The 951-nt window shown below is 51.2% G+C and overlaps 1 pseudogene; it reads right to left on the reverse strand.

The window, feature by feature from the left end:
* The window catches only part of LOC122347944, a 4,279-nt pseudogene extending 3,653 nt beyond the window's left edge, over nucleotides 1-626 (reverse strand).
* Between the last annotated feature and the right edge of the window lie 325 nt (nucleotides 627-951).

The following is a 951-nucleotide window of genomic DNA, read 5'->3' on the forward strand; positions in this document are numbered from 1 at the left end:
TATAATGCCTCAAAAGATGCTTGCTGACACTGCCTCTTTGGGAAGGATTCAGCATGAGAGCTTTTAAATGAACAGTGTGTTTCCCTTCTCATTTGTTTCTCCCCTGTTCTCTCTCTCCTGCAGTGGGTAGCATTTGCCTGCTTTCATTTCTTCCATCACTCAAGATTTCCCTTAACCACATTCTGCCTGGAGACACACAGAACTTCAACCCCATCATTAACCGCACATATTCAGCCTAGAACAGCTCCAGGTTTCATTTTTGGAGACAGAGCGGTGAGTCTACCTGACCTACGCTCCGAGGGTGTGGTGTGGTTCCTGCTGAGTTTCTCATGCGCGTCACCTTCTGTCCCGACAAAGGGTTCATCAAAAAACACCGCTGTTATCATAGACTTTTAGCAGCCATCCACCCATTTTACCTGGAGACAGGCCTGAAGCGGCCTCTCGCCGTCGAAGCAAGGGCGTTCTGGGTTTCCTCAGAGTGGTCTGATTACGTCCATTATCCTCAGATCTTCAAGCTGGCGCGCGACATGGCCTGCGCGTGCTGGGACACACTCTCGCGCCAGCACCATGGAGTTCCTCCTGCTCATCATCTTTCTGCGCTCGGAGTGCTCATCTCCCGCCACCATGATCTCCCTCGCCGAAGCGGAATCGGGCCAATCCCAATGACCCGCGTGCCGTAGCTTTACCCATTTTCAAAAGCTTATCCCAGTGGCTTCCTGAGTGGGCTGCTCAGTGACCATATTCACACTGGAGCTCTGAGGACATGTATCCTCAGACTTGGTCAGGCATGTTGGTGAAGCGCACTGTGGCTGCTCTGGCGGAGTGTGTTAACCATCGCATGCCTGTGCTATCTGTGTAAACCAATTTTGGGATGTACCACTCTCTGCTTCGTATCGACAAACTACAAAGAACAGCATATTCCAGAAATGCTTCAGCTGACCCCTCACCCAA

This window comes from Puntigrus tetrazona, chromosome 7 (assembly GCF_018831695.1).
Source record: "Puntigrus tetrazona isolate hp1 chromosome 7, ASM1883169v1, whole genome shotgun sequence".
Classification (NCBI taxonomy): Eukaryota; Metazoa; Chordata; class Actinopteri; order Cypriniformes; family Cyprinidae; genus Puntigrus; species Puntigrus tetrazona.